Here is a 23,122-nt window from a genome sequence, read left to right on the forward strand (position 1 = left end):
TTGGGTTCCATCAAGAGAAAGATGAGACATGATTCTAACCTCCTCCGAGACCCAGATTCTCAGGGAACTTTTAGCTGCTAATGCTCTTGTTGATCTGAAGCAGGAATATATTCTTGTTTGCTGAATGTTTGACAAGCAGTAAAAGCAGGAACCATGGTTTCAAAATTGAACCAGTGGATCTCTAAATGCTGATGTACAAGAAAAGCTACAAAGGGGAAAGTTGCAGTTTTTGTTGTCTTGTTCTAGCATCCTACTGGAACATTTGAATGTGGCACAGCACAATAATCTCAGGTATTCTCTGGTGTAGGAATCAGAGGTCCACCTAATCCAAAGGATAAAAAAGTTGTACTACCCTGGTCCAGCACAAGATTGATTGAGGAGAAATGGCCCATTAAGGAGCCTCCTCATCATTTCCCAATAGTAAAGAGGAAAAAGATTACATTTTCTCAAAGGCCTGTATCAGGGAAGCATAACTCAGTCTTCTTGGGTCTTGCCCATAATTCTGTTTTTAAATCTGATAGCACCAGATTGTGTGGGCAACAGAAAATTAAATTAAGTCATTGCTGGTGGTTGGACAAACTGCAATGTCATGACTTCACATTCATACCCCCTTAGTAAAGCTAACGTCCTGTCCAGAGCTCCTGGTTGGAAGGCTAATTGCAAGCACTGCTCTGCTCAAGAGAGCAAGGAATTAGATGCTCAAGAAAATGTGTGTGCTCAGGATGACATAGTGGCTGTCTTTTTCTCTCTTCCATAACGTGCAGAAATGCAAGAGTTCTTGGTTCACCCAGTGGAACAGTAGACAGGGTGTGCAAAAGCACACTCCAGAAATTAAATACTTCCTAGAAAGAATATGCAGACAACAGAACAGTGTGTGCTTGGAAAATCATTTGGAAAACACAGCTAACTGGGAAGGTAACATCCCCCTCAAAATACGAGAGAGAGCTTTCTGGTGAGAGTTGCAAAATAGGATATGAAAAAACATCAGTCAGTGATGGGCAGTTCATCAGCTGACTCTCCCAGATACATTGAAAAAAGAAGCTATTCACTAATATGTTGGAAGAGGAAATTTGTAGCATGTCAATGTCCTTCGCAGATAATTCTGGGGCTGCTGTGAGCACCACGTAGGTCAGAAACATTACAAAGGACATTGGCACATTTGATAAGAAATAACAGCACTATGTACTTTTCAAAGGCAAATATCAAAGATAAACCATCAGTGGATTAGAATTAAGGGGATAAAGAGAAATTAAATGGGAGGAGACACTTCTAACATGCTCAGACAGTTTGCAATGTGAAACAAGAAGAGTGAGCTAATGGAATTTTGGGTTATATATAAGGCGTCAAAGCAAGAAGGAAATAGCCCTCTTAATGACTGATAAGTTCTCTACTTAAGTTCTTAGAATGTTCTCCGTGCACCTCTGAGCACCTGGTTCTAGGTACTTCATTGCCAGAAACATGTAGAAAAGCAGAAGTTTTGAGTAAGCTTGGGATTTTGATTTTCATAAAGCTCTCTCTGTCTAATCCCTTTGCCCTTAAAGCCTGGGGCCTCAACTGCCACCTGTCAGTCTCTAAACGGTGCAAAAGGAAGAGGAAACTGTCACACTGAGCCAAATTTTGCAGGTATAAAACTCCACTGACTTATTTCTGTTTTCCATCAGTATGAAAGCAAAATCTAGCCCATAGTCTCTCCGAAAATAGCTTTCCTAGTTATATCCCCACATATAATCACACTGTTAAAGTGATACCTCTGTCTATGGCATCCTGAAAGAATAAGACTGATTACCTTACAATTACTGCTGACATTGGGGTATCCTTTAAATTCAATCTGAATTGCCTGTATTCCTCAGCAAGCTTGTTGGAAATGTTTCTTTTCCTGAGTGGTACGTGGTCTGGCTCTGGTGAAAGATAAAGCTCACGGGGTAGCTCCTTACCGGTTAAAAGGTATTCAGAGTTGAAGCCGTGGAAACCTGAACTCAAGCAAGAAAATAATGAAAAAGATATAGGATGAATTTTCTGTTCTCTCAGCCAGTATATTTTGAACCAATTGTGATTTTTGGCTGCTTCAGTGTTTGTGTGTCTAACTTGTGATACCTTAAAGAAGGCCCAGTTTTCAGAAAACACTACACACCAATCCCCAGGAAATTAAGATCTCTTAAAGTGCCATAAATTGGGCACAAAATATCACTAGTCATTTTTAAATCTTGGCCCTCAAACGTTTTTAACAATCTATTGCAGCACATAATCTGGTCTTTATATGAATTAGCTTTGTTGGCAATCTGAAATCTATGAAGGACTGATGCCCATCATGAGAAGTGCCACCCTAGAATTTTTAATAATCAGAAGTAGTTGAAAACTGTTCTTCTATTTTATGCAGAAGATGACACCTCACCCTGCTAGAGTAATGCATAGGGTAGCTGAGAGATCCTCAACACCAGACTAATGTATTGGGTCAGTACCGACTCTAGGGGAAGATTCTCACTCAATGTCAAACACCATTTTCTGAAGCATCTAGCTTAGTGCTGATCTGGCTTGACCCTTTTTAGTTTATAAGTATTAAGGAGATCACAGACCTAAGTGATACGACTGCAAGCAATCTAAACATGAGTTTGGGTTTTTTTTTTTGGCTTGTAACAATGATTCTTTAAGCAGAAGTCTTAAACTCCCCTTATCCAGTTTGAATTTTGCTGTCTGGACCTGTCCTAGTAAGTATCACTCTGAGTAAATATTTCCCTCAGCAACTATCTTTGCAGTATTAAAAATTAACTCAATTTGTCCACACAAAATAAAGCTTAAAGAGCTTTCCTTTAATATGTTAGGAACAGCATTTCATGAATATATGTAAGGTTTTCCTACTAACTAGTTTTTAGACATGTCATCAATCTTATCTTTGAATTCAAATGGTTAGGTACTTGCTCCCTAATGAAGAGACTAAGATGCAACTGAAGGACCAAAGTGGAGCTGAAATAAAATTAAGCATGAAGATGAATTGTTTACTATCAATAATCCACAGTACAAGGAGTGGAATGAAGAGACCATCATTTATCATTTACATTTAAAAGAATGGGGATTTACAGGAATAGTGGAAATTTGAGTTCTGGAGATATGGGTGAAATACTACAATTAATTCCTAACTGAGTTTTGCTTAGGCTAAGATACGATTAGAGTCAAGCACAATCATCAGATCATGCAATGGGCTAGCAAAGTCACCAACTCCTCTAATTTTATGGCGAGTCCCATGATATCTGGGTTTGGAGTTTTTAAAGACCTGGTTCCTGAAGTCATGCTATTACATGAGAATCTCAGCTACTACCATTCTTTTTTTAAATAACTAGCATGTTTCTAGTCCTCATGATTGTGGAGAGAGGTTGGAATAAGTGGTCCCTAAATCAGAATGCAAATACAAAGATCCCAAACTGTATTATTTATAAAAATCTTATGTTTTTTGTGGGCATTGACTCATGCTTGAATCCTTGGAAGTTGGCAGTACAGCAAATGGGGAAATGATTTGAGAATCATTCACTTAGCTATATGCAATCATATAATATTTCTATTCTAACCACACTATCGAAGTCCATAGGATAACAGTTAAAGTTTTAAACCTTTTTTTTTTTTTGTTAAACAAAGCACATACTTAAATAAAGGGAAAATTGTATTCTCATCTGTAATGGAAAGAATAGAATATAGAAGTGTTTTGCAATAATCTGTTAAACAGCTGCTGCATTCTGCTCCTACAGCTGGCTGCATTTTTAGTAGTAAATGAGGTACTTTTTCTATATAGAACTGATCCCACAAGCTGATTTAAACAGGTTAGCATATTTGTACCAGTTTATAGCCCCTCTTACTTCAGGATAGTTTCCTGCAGCTATAAGCAGGGCTTGACAAACGACGGCGAAACCTACTCGCCAGCCCCGCACTGTGCATGTGCGCATTGCCGGCGACAGGGGCGACCAGCTGAAATTTACTCGCCATTGGTGAGTAGATTCAGTGATTTGTCGAGCCCTGGCTATAAGTATTAGCCAGCTGTCAAGAGTCCTTCCCCACTCGGGGGTTGGACCTCCTGTCTAGATCCTCCCTTCCGGGGGCCACCGAGTCTTTCACGCTTTTGAAGCCTGCGTTGCTGCTGTGGCGCCAGCCGTGAGTGTAGGGGGACCTGGGCCTTCCCTCTCTCCAGGTCCCAGCCCAGGACCCTAAGAAAAGGCGTCCCTAACATTCTGCTCGACCGAGGGGGCTACTGCTGCAACTCACCAGTCCTCAGGTCCTCCTTGGTCCCATCCTGGGCTGCTTCCTCCTCTCGGGACGGCCACCAGTCCTCCCCACCAGGTCTTGTGGTTATCCTCACCCAGTCCTGGCGAGCCAATCCCTCACCGCTGTATCCATCGCTTCGTCGGGTTCGGTCTGGTCCTGGCTGGTCTGGGGCGGCTACCTCCCACGGCCTCATGGTCCCCGTCCCTGTCCCCTGTTCTCTTGGCAGGGAGCTCCCTTTTGAAGTCTGCATCCCTTCCCTGGGACGCCAGCGCATACTCTCACCAGTCCTTCTGCCCCTTCTCCGGCGCGCCCGCCGGGGAGCCTCCTGCGCCTGCGGCCGCCGAACACACTCAGCAAAGCCGCTCGGGTCTCAAGGCGCCTGGGCCATCCGGCACCTGAGTGCGGGGTGCAGGGCTAGCCTCGGCGGTCCCCACCGCCCCGTCACACCCCCCCTTGAGTTTCTTGCCTTTTTCCCATCTCCGTTGCTTCCCTGCTCATCAGTCCTTGAAAAAAAAGTCCGCGTTATGATTCCATCCTGGTTGGTGCGCCACTTCAAACCTGTAGGGTTGTAAGGCCAAATACCACCTTGTTATTCGCGAGTTTACCTCTTTCATGGACTGCAACCACTTTAGGGGGGCGTGGTCAGTTACTAGCTTGAAAGAGCTCCCGAGTAAGTAATAACGAAGGGACTCGACTGCCCATTTTACTGCTAGGCCCTCCTTTTCAATTGTGGTGTATGCCCTCTTCTGGGGGAACAATTTTCGGCTTAAATATAATATTGGGTGTTCTTCCCTATCTATCTCTTGGGCCAGGACTGCCCCTAATCCTACTGCGGAGGCGTCAGTCTGTACTACAAATCCCTTTGAGAAGTCTGGTTGCCTCAGCACCGGTGCCCCCATCAATGCGGTCCTTAACTTGTTAAAGTCTTTTTCTCTCTCCACTGACTTCACGACCCTTTTCGGTTGGTTGGCCCATGTCACGTCCGTGAGGGGGGTCGCTATGGTTGAGAAATGGGGGATAAATCTCTGGTAATAGCCCGCTAAGCCTAATTACTGCCGCACTTGCTTTTTGGTCGTCCGAAAGCAGTATTCGGCTAGGACTTTTATCTTGTCCGACGGGCGTCTCAGCTTCCCCCTCCCCACTGTATAACCCAAATATGTTACTTCGTGTTGGCCTATGTGGCATTTGGTTGGGTTGGCCGTGAGGCCAGCATCCCTTAAGATCTAACACCGCTCGTAGGTGTCATATGTGTTCTGCCCAGTTTTGGCTGTAGATGATGATGTCGTCAATATAAGCCGCAGCGTCTTCCCGGTGTTTCCGTAAGACTCGGTCCATCAACCTCTGGAATGTTGCTGCAGCATCGTGCAAGCCGAACAGCATTGTCTTAAACTGGAACAAACCAGAGTGGAGAAGGCGGTCTTTTCTTTGGAAGACGGCGTAAGAGGGATCTGCCAATACCCTTTTGTTAAATCCATGGTTGATATGTATTGGGCCTGTCCCAATCAATCTAACAGCTCGTCCACCCTAGGCACGGGGTACACCTCAAACCAGGATATCGCGTTTACCTTCCAAAAATCCACGCAAAACCGGAGTGACCCATCTGGTTTCAGTACCAGTACAATTGCATTCCTCCCATCTGCTCCGGGATTCTTGATCACTCCCAGGAGCAACATTTCCTGGACTTCTTTCCTGACGGGTGTCCAACATCTTCCGGGGTAGGGGTCTTACCGCGTCACATGCTTTCTTTCTGGGGGTTGTCAAGATGTGGTGGTAAATAGCTTGGGTCCTCCCGAGCGTCTTGGAGAGGGTGGTGGCATATTCCTGGGCGATCACTCCCACTTCCCAGTGCTGGGCGGTCGTTAGCTCGGCCCCTATAGCTAAGGGTGCGAGACCCTCCATCTCACCGGTCCAGGGGCCCCACTTCTGCTTCCTCCTGCTTCAGTACTATCACGAGGGCCTCGCAGGGTTTCCACTTCTTCAGGAGGTTGACGTGGTATATTTGCGACCTGGCTCTCTTTCCCTCTAGCCGCACTTCGTAATCTACAGGCCCCACCCTTCACATTATTTCAAAGGGTCCTTGCCACCATGCCAGTAATTTTGATTCCCTTATTGGCAACAGGAGGAGGACTCGATCCCTGGCTTCGAATTCCCTCATTTTGGTGCCCTGGTTATAGTAGAAGGCCTGCCGCTCTTGGGCTTGCTGTAAATTTCTTTTCGCAAAGTCGCCAAGCCACTTTAGCCGTTCCCTCAACTTTAGGATATAGCTTATGGTCCCCTGTATGCGGGGATCCTGCTCTTCCCATGTCTTCTTGATGAGGTCTAGGATGCCGAGGGGCTGCCTTCCGTACAGCAGTTCGAAAGGAGAGAACCCGGTTGAGGCCTGTGGCACTTCTCTTACAGCGAACAGCAGGGCTTGTAGGGCCTTATCCCACTCCCAGGGTGTAGCCAGACAGACCCCCCCCTCCCCCCCTCGGTCACATCAATCTTGCTTGCCCTCTGAGATGTCTGTATACAGGGCAGAGAAGGAACAATAAGGAAAATCAGCATAGCCATTAAGCTTTGATCTGCTTTGATGCGAGATCAGGATATGCGAGTTCTCTGACTCTGAGTAACGATTAAGGCAATAAGCTGAGCTTGAGGCTGCAAGAAGTGCCCAGCTGGCACCCATGTTGATACGAATACACACAGTCGTCCCTGGGAGAGGAATTCCCCACTGAGAAAAGAATTTCCAGTACTTCCAATTTAATCCTCTCAACTCTCTCTCTTACAAGTGTAAATTAAGTTCACAACTCCCTTGTAAGAACTGGTGTCACAAAAGACAGACCAGCACCATTTGGCATCACAGATGAGAGAAATACGTGACCCAATGGGTATAAAGATAGGTACAGCAGTGCACTCACTTTGAGTGTTAATCTACCCACTACCTGCTGGTCGGGTTAGGTGTTTTGACCTCCCGAGGTTCCACGGGGACGCCCACCTCGTATTTTCGTCTTTCCGAGGAACCGATCCTGGCCTGACACGCTGGGACTGAGCGACGCAGAAGGGGGTAAAAATTGTACCTGTATGTGTCTTTGTTTTAGTGCATGCATAGAGCTCTTTAAAGACTAAGCTGTCATTTGGTACCATTATTTTCTATCTTTATTTTTTTTCTTTGTAACCATTTTTTTAAGATTATATATTTGCCAGCAGTTAAGAAATAGAACAATAGCCATTGCAGCCATATGATTTATAAGCTTCCTCAATAAACCTGTAACTGTTTAAGCTTTAACCTGACTCCTTCAGTTGCTGTAACAGAACCAGGCACAATTTAAAAGAACTTCAGCCGGTCTTAAGGGACAGATATAGGGAGAGTTTGGGCATTTGGATTTGTGGCACTCCCAGGTGGCAGATCCACTGGGGCACCTTTCAGTCTTTCCCCAAGGCTGCCCGCTGCGAAGGAATTACGAAGTCTAGCAGCTGAAATCTAAGGTGTTATAAGCTCTCTCTGTAAACTTATTGGGCGCCCGTCAACCTCCTCTAGGTTGCCCGCTGCAAGGGACCCCAGTCCCAGCAGTTGAAGTCTTGGGTGTATAGCACCTACACACTGCCCTGACAGTTGGCTGACACAGGGCTTCTCATCTAAGAATCATCTTAACATCTCCTTTAACATTCGGTTGAACCTTTCTACCACCCCGTCCGTCTGGGGGTGGTAGACAGAGGTCCGCAGGGTCTTGACCCATAACAACTTGCACAATTCTCGGATTAATTGGGACGTTAAGTTAGTCCCTTGATCCGTTAAGATCTCTTTTGGGATTCCCACCCAGGCGAATATCTTGACTAGCACCCCCACTATCATCGCTGCGGTGGTGTTTCTCAGGGGCACCGCTTCTGAGTAATGGGTCACATAATCCACCAGGACCATGATATATTGAAACCCGGCTTTAGATTTTTCCCACTGGTCCCACCAAGTCCAGGCCAACCCTATCGAAGGGAATGCCTATGACCGGAAGGGGTACCAAAGGGGCCTTAGGGCAGAGCTGTAAACAGGTCCGTTGGCAGGTGGGGCACAAGTCACAAAAGTCCTGGATGGCTTTGTATATCCCTGGCCAGAAAAACCACTGCGTAAGCCGGTGAAGGGTCTCTTCTCAACCTAAATGCCCCGCCCATGGGTTCTCGTGGGCCAGTTCTAGCACCTTATTGCGGTAGTGTGCCGGTATCAGTAGCTGCCAGACCACCCCCTGCCCTTCGGTCTCCCTGGCCACGCAATATAGGCAGTCCCCCCCTCATACCTCAAAGTGTGGCCCCCTGTTGATTCGGGGTCTCGACTTCTTCACGTCCTCTGGCCTGCTCCCAGGCTCGTACTAGGGACAGATCGTTCTTCTGTTCCTCTAGGAAGTCATGGTCCGTGACCCAATCCAGCTCGGTCTCCACTGCCGCCAGCCTCTCCTCTCGATTCTCGGGATCCGGTTGGTTCCAGGTCTGCAAAATCCATCGGAAGCCAGGCCAATCCCTTCCGAGGACCACTGAGTAGGCCAGTTGCGGAGCTAAGGCCACATAGCAGATGCCTTCCGCCCCCTCGCACTGCATCTGTACCCATGCCGTGTGGTAGGGCTGGACATCTCCGTGGATGCACCGCACCCAAAATGTGGACCCGACGGGCTCAGGATCAATTCCGTACGGACCATCATCTGTCCGCAATCCGAGTCCACCAAAGCCCAGACCGGCACCCCCTCCACTAGTACCTGGCTGGTTACTGTAGCTCCTTGGTCGGGTAAAGGGGGCACCCCCGAGGGTATGCCCTGCCTGAAGGAGCAATCCATGAAGGGGCATTCCCACTTGAAGTGCCCTTCCTGACCGCACTGTTAACAGTGTTTCTGGGGATTCCCCCTTCTGCAGTCACCCCCTCTGCTGTCTCGGCCCTGGGCCCACTCATTCCCGAGTTCTGAAGGGGTCCCTTCTTTCCCTCTTCTGGAGGTCGCCTCACCACCCCCCGTCCTAGGCCCCATCGGGGCTCCACTCCTTTCCCGCCCTTTTCTGACAGTCCTCTACTGCTAGGCGGCCACTCCCCTGGGTATCTCTTTCTCCACTCCCTGACACTCCTGGGGTCTCTGCAGCCATATAGTTTTCCATAAGGGCGATGCCTGCGTACCCATTTCTGGGCCCCTGCAGGGAGAACCTGCAGGAATTGCTCGAGCACCACAACATCTCGCTTATCTGGCTCCAGCCATTGCCAGGCCAGTTACCTTAATTTTTGAGCCATGGCCCGTGGCCACGCCCTGTTGGGGTATCGCTTGTGCTGGAACCTCTGCCTATAGGTCTCTGGTATGACCCAGATCTGGTCAAGTATCGCCTCTTTTACTTTATAGTACTTCAAGGCATCTTGGGCGGCCAGGTTCCTATATGCCAGTTGCATGGGCCCTGTGAGGTACGGGGCCAGGAGGGTGGCCCAATGTTCTTTGGGCCAGCAGGCTGCCTGTGCCACCCTCTCAAAGGTTACGAGGTACGCCTCTGGGTCATCCAGTGGCCCCATCTTTGTTAATCTGATGGGTGAGTTTTGGGCTTGTCACCCAATGCACGTGAAGACTGGATTCGGTGGACTGCGCGGAGGAATCACCATGTGGTCAACAGGCAGAAAGGCGATTTTCAGCAATGCTTTGTGGACAGCATAGAGCACGGCAAGACACGTAGAACGCCCTGGTCATCCACTGCATCCAGCTTCCATTCCAGCCATCTTGACTATGTCTTGCCACTGGAGCTATGGAGCTTGGACGAGAGAGTGAGGTTGACGATGTGCAACTCTCCCTCACTTTAATCAAATTTAATCAAATGTCACCCATGTTATCATCCATTCCTTCACCCTAAGTCCTGTGGCGATGGGCTAGCTGCAAAACGGCAGGTGTGGATACACTGGCGGCCGCAGTGGCGAACCTGCACGCAGGTGGCTCAGGCTATAGGGTCGTCTTCCACTGATCTGAAGCAGCAATGGTTTTCGGCAGCCACCTGGGCAACTGAGCAGTTCAATTTAGGATAGCGCTGCTTACCTCTGTAGTCTGAGGAAGGGGCTAGAAAAGGTGCCCTAAAAAATGCCTGCTTCACCAATCCTGACCAGCTTACCGCAGCTGGTGGGAATCCCGCTTATGCGGTCGAAATACAAAGAAAACCAGTAACACTTCACTCATTCTTGGAGCATGGAACATACGTACTCTCATGGATCATACAGATGGCAATCAGGGCAGTTCTCCTTTCGGGTCTGTCGGCAAGGAGCTTGCTCGCTACAAGATTGATATAGCAGCTCTGAGTGAGACCCGGCTGGCAGAGGAAGGACAGCTGACTGAAATTGGAGCAGGTTACACCTTCTTCTGGAGTGGGCGAAGGATAGACGAATGCCGCGAGTCGGGAGTTGGATTTGCTGTGCAGACAAATCTGGTGAAGAAGCTATCCAACCTACCAAGAGGAATCAATGACTGGCTGATGGTGCTGAAGTTACCTCTGTCTGGGAAAAAGCAAGTCACATTTATTAGTGCTTACGCACCAACAATGACTAACCCAGAAGACATCAAGGACAAATTCTACCAAGACCTGGAAGAGCTGATTGCTACAATACCAAAGTCAGACAAGCTGATTGTCTTAGGCAACTTCAACACCAGTGTTGGTACTGATCATGATTCCTGGAAGGGAGTCATCGGTAGATATGGCATTAGTAGCTATAATAGCAATGGACATCTGCTCTTGAGGACATGTGCAACAAATGATCTCCTGATAACTAATACCATGTTCTGTTACGTTTGGACAGGCGGAACAACTTGGATGCACCCTCGCTCAAAGCACTGGCATCTAATCGACTATATAATAGTCTGTAGGAAAGACCGACAGGATGTCCGTGTGACCAAGGCTATGTGTGGCGCCGACTGCTGGACGGACCACAGACTGCTCATCTCAAAGATGAACCTTAGGATTCGGCCCCCCAGACATCCACAAGGCATCAGGGTCCCAAAGCGCCTAAACATCTCTAGACTGAAAGACAGCGGCGTCCAACAATCACTTGCTGATGCCCTGGCATTTAAGCTGGAAGCCACTGGAACTGATGCTGATATAGAGCCCAGCTGGGCAGCTTTCAAACAGCTGGTGTACTCCACTGCCTCCGAGTTAATTGGCATCACCACAAGAAAGCACCAGGACTGGTTTGACCAAAACTGTGGAGAAATCAAGGTACTGCTGGATGAAAAACATCGTCTCCATCGTGCCTACAGCAGTGACCCTAAGTCTGTAGCAAAAAAAGTTGCCTTCACCAAGATACGTCAGACTGTACAGATGAAGCTACGTGAGATGCAGGACACATGGCTGAGCCAGAAAGCCGATGAGATCCAGGCCTTTGCCGACAAACACGATATGAGGAACTTCTACAATGCTCTTCAGGCTGTGTATGGCCCAGTCACATCTGGTTCAGCCCCTCTCTTGAGCGCAGATGGTAGTACTTTGCTCACTGATAAGGAGAAGATCCTTAATTGCTGGGCAGAGCACTTTGCTGATGTCCTTAACAGGCCCTCTTCTATCAACAAGGAGGCAATAGACCGCCTACCTCAGGTGGAGATCAACAAAAGCCTGGCTGATCCTCCAACAGTACTGGAAACTCAAAAGGCCACTGAATTGCTCTCCAACAGTAAAGTTCCTGGAGCTGATTCTATTCCAGCTGAAATTTATAAATCTGGTGGACCCAAGTTAATTAAGAGGCTTACTGAAATGTTCTGTGAGATGTGGAAACAGAAACGCGTTCCTCAAGACTTCAAAGATGCGTCTATTATTTATCTATATAAGCGCAAGGGAAATTGCCACTCTTGTGACAAGTACAGAGGAATCACTCTGCTCTGTGTTGCAGGAAAGGTCCTCGCCAGAATACTTTTAAGCAGACTCACACAGCACCTTGACCAAGGTCTCTTGCCGGAAAGTCAGTGTGGCTTCAGGAAGGGACGAGGTACTACTGACGTGATATTTGCCGCCAGACAACTACAAGAAAAGTGTCAGGAACAGAATGTCCAGCTCTACACTGTCTTTGTGGATCTAACTAAAGCATTTGACTCTGTCAGTCGTGAGGGCCTCTGGAAGATTATGGCCAAATTTGGATGCCCAGACACCTTCATTGAAATCATGAAGCAGTTCCATGACTGCATGCTTGCCAGAGTCCAAGATCGTGGCAATTATTCAGAGCCATTCGCAGTCACAAACGGTGTGAAACAGGGATGCGTCCTGGCCCCCAGTCTCTTCAGACTTATGTTCTCTGCTGTGCTGATTGATGCCTTTAGAGAAAATAATATCGAGATTGACTTGCGCTACCGTTTTGATGGAAGGCTATTTAACTTGAGGAGGCTTCAGACCAAAACCAAGGTTCAGGTCAAGACCATTCGTGACTTTCTATTTGCGGATGACTGTGCCCTCAACTCAGGTACGCAAGCAGGCATGCAACACTACATGAATCTATTTTCCGCAGCGTGCATGAGCTTCAGCCTCATGATCTCCACCAAAAAAACCAAGGTTCTGCAACAGCCCACTCCTGGCTGTGACTACACTGAGCTATCCATCACTGTCAATGGCCAGAAGCTCGATAATGTGGACAGATTTACATATCTTGGCAGCACTCTATCGAAGGCAGCCAACATTGACGAGGAGGTGAATACTAGAATCGCCAGAGCCAGTGCAGCTTTTGGAAGGCTTAAACTTAATGTTTGGAATCGAAGAGGCATTAAGACTGAGACCAAGTTAAAAGTCTACTCGGCGGTCGTCTTGCCCACCCTCCTCTATGCTTGTGAGACCTGGACTGTATATAGTCGTCATGCGAAAGAGCTGAATCACTTCCACCTGAACTGTCTACGGAAACTGCTGAAGATAAGATGGCAGTATAAAGTTCCAGATACTGATGATCTTCTACAGGCTAATATGACAAGCATTCACACCATGCTTTGCAAGGCACAACTCAGATGGGCTGGCCATGTTGTGCGCATGTCCGATGATCGATTGCTCTATGGTGAATTACAACACGGTAAGTGATCTCTAGGAGGTCAAAAGAAGAGATTCAAAGACACCCGTAAGGCCTCCCTTAAGAACTGTAACATGGATCCTGGAAATTGGGAGAGTATTGCTGCTGATCGTTCCGCCTGGCGCAGACGAATACATGATGGTGCAATAGCCCACGAACAAAAGAGACTGCTTTATGCGGCAGAGAAACGTCTTCTTCGCAAGTCCAGGGCTGGTATCTTCTCTTCCTCCGGTTGGCAGTCCGATCTTTCATGTCCCCACTGTAACTGTCAATTTCGGGCTCGGATTGGACTAATCAGCCATCTCCGAACCCACCCCCAACCAAACTGATGACACTGGGTGATCCTCATCGACCTCGATGGACGAACACACAATCTGATGGGTAATTGGGCCGTCCCTGCCGGCCCCTCGCTCCCCTCTACCAGGGGTACGGCACTGGCCCAGCTTAAATTGGCCCCATGCTGCACCCATCTTTCCTGTTGCTGGGTTATTGCTCTAACCAGCTGTCGTTGTTGTTCCTGACTTTGGGCGGCTCGTTGCTGTAGCAACTGTACTTGTTGCTGATGCTGCTGTTTTTGTTGCTCTGTGAGCCACTCGAATATCAGAGCGGGGTCCATGGCTCTTGGCCTCCTCCTCTTTGCCCCAGTGAGACGCTGTTCACCTGTTTTGGGATTTACAGCCGTTGTCCTTTTTCTCTTTTTTTTCTTCCCGCTATCCCCCCCTCAAGTCTAGGGGTTCCAGGTCACTACCCCCATTCTCCACCACTTGTCAAGAGTCCTTCCCCACTCGGAGGTTGGACCGCCCGTCTAGATCCTTCCTTCCAGGGGCCACTGAGTCTTTCACGCTTTTGAAGCCTGCGTCTCCGCTCTGGCGCCAGCCGCGAGTGGAAGGGGACCTGTGCCTTCCCTCTCTCCAGGTCCCAGCCCAGGACCCTAAAAAAAGGTGTCCCTGACATCCTGCTTGACCGGGGGGGGGGGGGCGCGGCTACTACCGCAACTCACCAGTCCCCGGGTCCTCCTTGGTTCCGTCCTGGGCTGCTTCCTCCTCTCGGGCCAGCCACCGGTCCTCCCCACTAGGTCCTGTGGTTATCCTCACCCAGTCCTGGCGAGCCGATCCCTCACCGCCGTATCCGTCGCTCCATTGGGTCCAGTCTGATTCCGGCTGGTCCGGGGCGGCTACCTCCCACGGCCTCGTGGTCCCGGTCCCTGTCTCCTGTTCTCCCGGCTGGGAGCTCCCTTTTGAAGCCATCGTCCCTTCCCCGGGACGCCGGCGCATGCGCTCGCCAGTCCTTCCGCCACTCCCTGGCATGCCCACTGGGGATCCTCCCGCATCTGCACCGGCAGCCACTGCCGAACAGACTCGGCAAAGACGCTCGGGTCTTGAGGCGCCCGGGCCATCTGGCGCCCGAGTGTGGGGTGCGGGGCTAGCCTCGGTGGTCCCCGCCGCCCCGTCACCCCAGCACTGAACTTACAGAATCAGGTCTGTGATTCTGGAGCATTTTGGGTGAAAAGTGTTCTACAGAGTAAGGACCTGAATTTGAGGTGTTGAGCATTCACAACTCCCATTAAAGTCAAACATTCATATGAGTGCTTAGCATGTTTGAAAGTTATGCCATAAATGTATATTCTGTATTGTACAAGGTATGCTCTGTAAAATGGTCTCTGCCATGATTACCTGAATGCTCATGATATTTTGATCTAACTCTATGGTTAGTGCTCTTAATATTTACTTTTGGGAGCTAAATATAATTGGGATCTTCATAATGGCCATACTGGGTAAGACGAAAGGTCCATCTAGCCCAGTATCCTGTCTGCCGACAGTGGCCAATGACAGATACCCTGGAAGGAAGGAATAAAAAAGGGAATCAAGTAATTCCTCTCCTGTCACGTATTCCCAGCCTCTGACAGAGGCTCGGGGCACCATTCTTACCCATTCTGGCTAATAGCCATTGATGGACCTAACCTCCATGAACTTATCTAGCTCTTTTTTGAAACCTGTTGAAGTCTTGGTCTGTAGAATCTCCTCTGGCAAGGAGTTCCACAGGTTGACTGAAGAAAAATGTGCCTTTGTTTGTTTTGAACCTGTTTTAATTTCATTTGCTGATCTCTAGTTCTTATGTCATGGGAACAAGTATAACTTTTCCTTGTTCACTTTCTCCATATCTGTCATGATTTTATAGACATCTAGCATACCCCCCCCCCCCCCAGTCTATTCTTTTCTAAGCTGAAATGTCCCAGTATTTTTAATCTCTTTTCATGTGGAACCTCTTCCAACATTTTTGTTGCACTTTCCTGAAACTTTTCCAATGCCAATATATCTTTTTTGAGATGAGGCAAACACATCTGCATGCAGTATTCAATGGATTTATATAGAGGCAATCTATCCCTTTTTTAATGATTCCTAACATTCTGTTTGCTTTGACTGCTGCTGCACATTGAGTGAATGTAAATTGCACAACTATAAATTGTGTATCTCATTTATTTCAAGGCAAGGGTGCAGCGTAGACGCACCCTAAATTAGTGACTTTATTTAGAACTGCCCATAGGGATCAAAGCATTTTCATCTTTGAACATAAAAGGGGCAAATCAACAAGATCTGGGCTTTCTATCAGTTGCCTCAATCCGTGGTGTGAGAACTCATGTTCTGCTATTTACACAGGTTTTTTCTCTTTTGCAAGGTATCGTTGAGAAGAATTTCCATTCTCCCCATTCCCAGTCTTCAACCCACCTGCCTCCCAAAACTCATTTAAATTTCAGTCAGCAATCTCTAGAAATCTCAGCATTTCAAATCTCTTTTTAACAAGCCAGGGGCATTTTGTTAGTTGCACTCTTCAAAGTCCTTAGTTCACTGGTCCTTTCCATTCACACAAGTGTTTTATGGGTTGGTGTGTCAAGTTAATGCTGCTGCTTAGGAAAGTTAAATTGGATTTGTCCAAATGCACATTCTCACAGGTCTCCTTTTATAGGCAGGATTAGTTTTATTAACATATAATCCTCCCATTCTTACATTATCCCCTTTAGACACTCTTTTAATCTTTTGCAAAGTAGAATTAAAATGGCTCCTAATACTGAATACAAACTACATTAAAATGCAGACACGCTTTTTTAAGCTACAGTTGCTGAGAGACATTGAGCCTGGGATTTCCTTTCCTTAGTTTCAATCTCCAGGCCTGATATGGTAAGAGGTGGCACCACTAGTTATTTGAATATTATAATTAAAGGAGAATACAGACCTCTTTTAATGCTCAAAGAATTGTTTCTATTCTGTATTGAAGTTTCTGTCTCCCAACCTTGGAACTAGTTGTTTGTAGTTTAGTAGTCTTGCTTTGGAGGAAGATCTACAGAGGTTTCTGATTTTCCATTTAATATAGGGTAAAATTCAACCCATGAAACAGAAGAGCGATGCGTTACTTAAATCACACTCAAACTATAACTCAAACGTGGGCAGGCTCTACTCAGAGAAGTGAATTTGACCCACATTCCCTTTTGCTTGTCAGGGGGTACCTCTATTTTTTCCCCGCTTTTAAAGGAGAATAAATTATTTGATACATAGCTATTTGGGATTTCTTTCGGACCAAGATTTCAGTGACAATGTTACTCTCTTCATAATTTTGTATATTATATGAATTGCAAGAAAATTAGAAATCTGTTCATCTTGTATTAGGTCTAAGTGATTAGATACCTTTATATTATACTGTCAATTTCAAAACAGATTCTAAAACTTTCAAAATAGGCAGTTAAAAGAAATGCACATTCACTACAAAAATCTTTGGGTTGGTCTTGACTTCTTGTAGAATATGTCAGAATAAATATGTTTCTACATCACACGATTCATTGTTAAGGGTTCACTTTGCAGCCATTTCTGCCTTTGTTTGATTGTAGATAGATATTTGTACATAATACCATTAAGAAATCTATGGAGGGCTTGTCTACTGTGTATCTTCCTTTAAGACATTCTGTCCTTCCTTGGAATCTCAGTTTGGTTCTAGCCATCCTAATAAAACCACTCTTTTCACCTTTTGCTGAGTGCTCTTTACAATGTTTATCTATTAAAATGGATTATTATTCTTACAGCATCTGCCACCAGGGTAAGGAAGCTAAATGTTCCTTTTGCTGATCCATCATTCACTATTTTCCATAAAGATAATGCGGTTCTTTGGCCTGAGCCCAGGTTTTTGCCAAAGGTCATTTCAGATTCTCATGTCAATCTGTTCATTAATTTGCTGTTTTTTCACCCAAGCCACATTCTAATAAGGTTGAATTGGCTTTACATACTTTGAATGTAAGACGGGTCTTTGATTCTTGTTTGGACAGAACTAAAAGTTTTCATAAATCATCCAGATTATTTGTTATCCTAAAAATCACATGGGGTACGCATTTTCATTCCAGACCATTTCTAGATGAATTAAGTTATTGTTGAATGTTATTCACTGGGACATACTCCTATGTGTAGGTCAATATATCCACATTCCACTGGAGTTGCGGAAACCTCATCTGTTTGTATTAAATCAGTCTCTATTGTTGAGATTTGCAGAGCTGCTATCTGGAGTTCGGTTCATAACTTTAACTAGGCATGATGTTTTGGGCTTGGCTTCTAAAGCAGATACTGGATTTGATAGAGCAATGCTTCAGTCTATTAATTTATGACTCTCCATATTATTTTCAGCACTGCTTAACACTGTCCTATAACTGGGAATATGCAGAGCCATTCAGAGAAGAAATGAAGGTTACTCTCTTGTAACTGGAGTTCTTTGAGATGGTTCTGCATATTCACACTTTCCACATATCTTCCCCTCTTTGTCAGAGTCCTACTCATTTATTCTCTGCCATTGAGGTGATAGAGGGCGCTGTACCCATAATATAGCCTTGTTCTCAGGACCTTCAGGGTACGTCTACACTACAGTGCTAATTTGAACTAACTTAGTTCGAATTAGTTAATTCGAACTAAGCTAATTCGAACTAATGCGTCTAGAACTAAAAACTAGCTCGAATTAGTGTTTTGCTAATTCGAACTAGCATGTCCACATTAAGTGGACCCTGAACCGAGGTTAAGGATGGCCGGAAGCAGTGCCGGCAGGGCATCAGAGGAGGACTTAGAGCGTGGAGATGCTGTCTCAGGCTAGCCGAGGGCTGCGCTTAAAGGGTCCCGACCCCCACCCCGGACAGACAGTTCTCAGGGGTGCCCCGCTTGCAAAGCAGTCCTGGCTTGGAGTGCCCCGAGTACCCACACTGGGCACATCACACCACTCGGCCCTCAGCCCGGCTGCACTTGCCGCAGGCTGCCATCTGGGGAGCGGGAGCAACTGGGGGGCTGCAGGAGAGCTTCCACCCCCAGAAGCCCACAGAGCCAGCCCAGTCCTCCCCATCGGGGGCTCGTACCCCATTCCTCCCTCACCTCCTTCCACTTACCCTTCCCTAGCCCCTTTTCTTGATGTACAAAATAAAGGACAATTGTGTTCAAAAATAGAATCTGTCTTTATTGAACAAAACTCGGGGAGACTGGGAAAAGGAGGTGGAAGAGGGGAAGAGAGAGGCTGGGAGAGGGGAGGGCAAATACAATGATCAGGGGTTGGGAACAGGTCCCATATGAAGAGAGGCTAAAGAGACTGAGACTTTTCAGCTTAGAAAAGAGGAGACGGAGGGGGGACAGGATAGAGGTCTCTAAAAGCAGGAGTTGGGTGGAGAGGTTGCATACAGAAAAGTTCTTCATTAGTTCCCATAAAGAAGGACTAGAGGACACCAAAGGAAAGGAATGGGTAGCAGGCTTCAAACTAGTAACAGAAAGTTGTTCTTCACAAAGCAAAGAGTCAACCTGTTGAACTCCTTGCTGCAGGAGGCTGTGAAGGCTAGAACTAGAACAGAGTTTAAAGGGATGTGAGATCAAGTCATGGAGGTTGGGTCCATGGAGTGCTATTAGCCTGGGGGTAGGAGTGGTGTCCCTGCCCACGGTTTGAGGAAGGCTGGAGAGGGATGGCACGAGACAAATGGCTTGGTCACTGTCTTCGGTCCATCCCCTCCAGGGTCCCTAGGGTTGGCCGCTGTCGGCAGACAGGCTACTGGGCTAGATGGACCTTTGGTCTGACCCAGTACAGCCATTCTAAGCTCAGAGCTCAGGGTCGGGGGTCTCAGTGGACCCCCTTGATTTTCATGCACACCTGCTCCTGGGTGACCAGGCTGGCAGCTCTCCTGCCCTAGCTGGTCACTTTCCTGTGCCTAGTGTGGAGATCGTGGACGAGGTCCACGATGTCTGCACTAGCCCAGGCGGGTGCCCGCCTCTTGCGGTCCCGGTCAAGCTCCTGGGAGCCGCCAGCCTGGTCCTGGGAACAGGGGGAGGGCTTGGGGGCATCGGGTGGGTGGCTCGATCCGTGCCAGGTGCAGGGTCTGCTGGCTGGGTGTTGGCAGGCTTGCACCTGGCATGGGCACCGTAGCCAGCCTGTGCCCCTTTAAGGGGTCCGGGGCCGGGAGGGGGGCAGTAGAGTTTCCCTGGTGTTGGCCAGAGTGGCCACCAGGGAAATCTGGGGAGGGCTAGCCTCCCACTAGTTCAAATTAAGGGTCTACACAGCCCTTAATTCGAACTAGTAAATTCAAACTAGGCTTAATCCTCGTGGAATGAGGATTACCTAGTTCAAACTAAGCGCTCCGTTAGTTCGAATTAAGTTCGAACTAATGGAGCGCTAGTGTAGCGCCTATGAAAGTTAGTTCGAACTAACGTCTGTTAGTTCGAACTAACTTTGTCGTGTAGACATACCCTCAGAGATGCTGAGTGGAAAGGCTGGGGGGTACAAGAGCATGCTAAGAGACACTGATGGGAGAAGCTTCTACCATGCACCACAAAGCAGTGCAGTACTCATAAGTGTGAATATGCAGTGCCATCTAGAAGAACACCTATTTGCTAGTAAGAAACCTTTCTTTATTCCTTAAATGCTTATGTGGTAAGCTTCTTTTTGTAATATTCATTTGCAATTGTTTAGGATCTGAATATAAGCATTTAATGAAACATTTTCCTGACAGTCTTGTGACATGACTAGTGAGTTAACTTATTTTTATGTACCAATATGAAAACAAATGAACATACTTATAACTGCGTAAGCAACCTTCTCACTAACCCCAAGAAGACTCTCAAAAATTGCTAAGAAGAAAAGACAATTCCTTTATTTAAGTTCAAAGATACTAAGAATAATTTACATTTAATTACACTTATTTCTACAGTCTTTCAGCTCTTAAGTATTTTGGACCCCTTTGAAACAAGTTTCACTGTTATCAAATCTGTATGGAACTAAAGGGATAGCTCAAAGTGAACTGAATAAAAAGTTAAAACTCCAACTTTAAAAAATGAGAATTTCTTGCCAGAAAGACAAAAGCAACATAGCTATGATGTTTACTTACAATCATGCTACATATGCATTAGCAGATAGTTTTGGTAGGTATACAGTCACATAAAGGTGCTGAGCCTATAAATGGTGAGAGAGGCTGATATCTAAATTCAGCTAAGCTCCTGAAAGGGGTGCCTTCCACCTTCAGCAGAAAGAGAAGAACATTTTCATGTTCTTCAGCACTGAGCTCAGCCTGCTTATTTAATATCACCACACCTTCAAGTCAACAGCTTGACCAAGCAAGCAAATAGCATCTTTAAAAACATATAAAATATTTTAGTGCACAGTGCATGGATACTGATGCAGAAGAGCCACCCATTCCAGTCATCCAAGTTCACAAATCTGGTCCGTTCTTGACTTGTAAGCAGCACAATGCAAACAGCCAACCAGTAACTCACAATCCAAAAGCAGCTACAGCTGCCTTCATCTTTAATATGGAGGGTGGCTTGTGGAGATGACAGGTCCCATTATATAGAGCTCCACCTTGATCCAAGTGGTATCCCCTGATAGAACTAATCATTACCAAAGTCTGTGCCACATCAACAAAGAAGAAAGCACCTGCAATCTCCACTCCACTTCATACGCTTTAGGTACTGTTATTCCTGTACTCTTGGCAACTTGCATCTCTCCTCAGAAGCAAGTCAAAGTTTTAACACACCCTGCCCGCCCCAACTACAAATTATATACACATACGTGCCCCTTCCTCCTCACAAGCGCACTGATAAAGCAGCTCCTTCATTGGGTCCTGAAGTTTGCAGTGAAGTCTAGACAATTTTAAAAACATTTTGTAGATGTCCTCTTCCTTGTTATAGGAGTTCACTTTCTGACCCTTTCCTACAGGAGGCAGTTTCAGGAAAGCTTGCTCCCCAGACATCCTTCTTGAAGAGAGATGGCCCTTCATTTCATGGGACAAGGTAAGTAATCACTCTTGCAAAGTAAGTTGAACTCTTTCCTTTAAAGACAGGCTGGACAAGTGCCTAGCTGGTGGGAATCAGGCTCTCACATATTTGGTCTTGCTGCATTACATCAGAGAAGTCACAATAGTTCAGTGACATCACAAACGACAACAGGAGAATGTATGCTCCAATGCATGAAATAGTAGTCTGGAGAGAGCTGAGTGGTTAAATTTTTCTATTTTATTGCTTCCCATTTTAGTACCAATACTGCGTCTGTAACATCAAGTGCAATCTGACAGTCGGACATTATCTCCTTCCTCTAGTCTAGGAGTTCCAAGAGCTTCTGATTTCCTATGTTCTAAGATGAATAGTTACAGGAGTAGTAATGGGGGATTTGATTACTAGAAATACAAATAGCTGGGTTTGTGATGACCAGGAGACCTATATAGTTAATTGCCTAGTGGACACAAAGGTTGCAAGGTCTCTAGACAGGCATATGTGCATTGCTGTGGGAGCGCCAGTGGTCATGATACATGCAGATAGGTGAAAAGGAAGAGAGAGGTGGGAGGCCAAATTTAGGCTGATTGGTAAAAGTTTAAAGTCCAGGACCTCTATGCTAGCATTCGCTGAACTGCTTCCAGTTCCCCATGCAAGGCCAGGAAGACAGGCAAAGCTGCAGGGCCTCAATGCGAGGATGAAACAATGATGTAGGGAGGACAGTCTTAGGTTTATTAAGAACCGAGGAACCGTCAGGGTAACATGGAGCATAGGCAAGAATGATGGGCCAAAACCAAAATGGAACCAGATTGCTGTCATGTAAAATTAAAGAGGTCATAGAGTACAGTATTTTTTTTTTTAAAAAGGGCTGAAGGTAGGCTGACAGGTGTGCAGCAGTACACAGTTTGGGCATGGACATCCCTTTGCAGAGATGCCAACTTTCTAAAGTGTCAGGAAGTGCTCCCGTGGTTCTGCTCCCATTCCACCCCTCACCCCTGCCCTGCCTCTTCCTGCCCCATTACACCCCCTCCCCCTGCTTCTTCCCACTTCCACTCCTCCTCCTTTCCCACAGTGCTTCCTGTATGCTGCAGAATAGTTGATCACAGGAGGTGCTGGTGGGAGGAGCTTATAGAGGGGCTGCTGAGCAGCCACTGTCCCCCCCCCCCCCCCCAAGAGTGCTCCAGCTTGTATATGAAGTGTTAGACGACTAACTGCTAAGATGAGTGAATCAGAGTGTCTGCATTAAATGAGGATGTTGATATAATAGGCATTATGGAATGAGGGTTATCAATGGGACATAGTAATACTAAAGTAAAAACTATACAGGAATGACAGGAGGTTGCACTGATAGGGGAGTGGCACAATATGAGAATGAAAGCATAGAGTCAAATACAGTAAAAAACTTGAATGAAGCTCTCTCTCTAGCTCAGTGGTTCTCAACATGTGATCTGCAGACCACTCTGTTTTATAGGTGGGCCAAGGGTTCAGGGCTTCCCTGGTGGGCCCGCTGCAAAAGGGGGGAGCCCCGAGCTTCATGGACTGAATTTGGCTTGTGGAGGGAGAAAGCAACTTTGCACACTGCCACTTCCTCTCCCACCTG

The 23,122-nt window shown here is 46.7% G+C and overlaps 1 non-coding gene across 1 annotated transcript in view; it reads right to left on the reverse strand.

The window, feature by feature from the left end:
• LOC112543990 (uncharacterized) overlaps window positions 1-22,544 on the reverse strand; it is a 29,063-nt gene extending 6,519 nt beyond the window's left edge. The window contains exons 1-2 of the transcript XR_012901673.2: window positions 21,323-22,544; window positions 1,787-1,970 (exon numbers count right to left, since the gene is read on the reverse strand). This is a non-coding gene — a transcript (uncharacterized LOC112543990). The remainder of the gene's footprint in view (window positions 1-1,786; window positions 1,971-21,322) is intronic.
• Between the last annotated feature and the right edge of the window lie 578 nt (window positions 22,545-23,122).

Source organism: Pelodiscus sinensis, chromosome 2 (assembly GCF_052426305.1).
Source record: "Pelodiscus sinensis isolate ZL-2025 chromosome 2, ASM5242630v1, whole genome shotgun sequence".
Lineage (NCBI taxonomy): Eukaryota > Metazoa > Chordata > Testudines > Trionychidae > Pelodiscus > Pelodiscus sinensis.